Source organism: Cynoglossus semilaevis, chromosome 1, assembly GCF_000523025.1.
Source record: "Cynoglossus semilaevis isolate Cse_v1.0 chromosome 1, Cse_v1.0, whole genome shotgun sequence".
Taxonomy (NCBI): domain Eukaryota; kingdom Metazoa; phylum Chordata; class Actinopteri; order Pleuronectiformes; family Cynoglossidae; genus Cynoglossus; species Cynoglossus semilaevis.
Window position 1 is genome coordinate 16835925 of NC_024307.1, and position 235 is coordinate 16836159.

Here is a 235-nt window from a genome sequence, read left to right on the forward strand (position 1 = left end):
TTTTTTTAGTCAACACTGACCCAGAGGTGGATGATGGCAGCAGCCACCAGAACACCAAGACTCTGCAGCAGATCTCCAACCACGTGGATGAAGGCCGCCCTCACGCTGGCGTTGCCGTGCTTTTCAGGTGCCCTGTCCTTCTGCAGCTGCTCGGTGGACGATCCATGGCTGTGTCCATGTGAGACACCGGATTGGTGGAGGATCAGAACCATTCTACATACAGGTACAATATTTA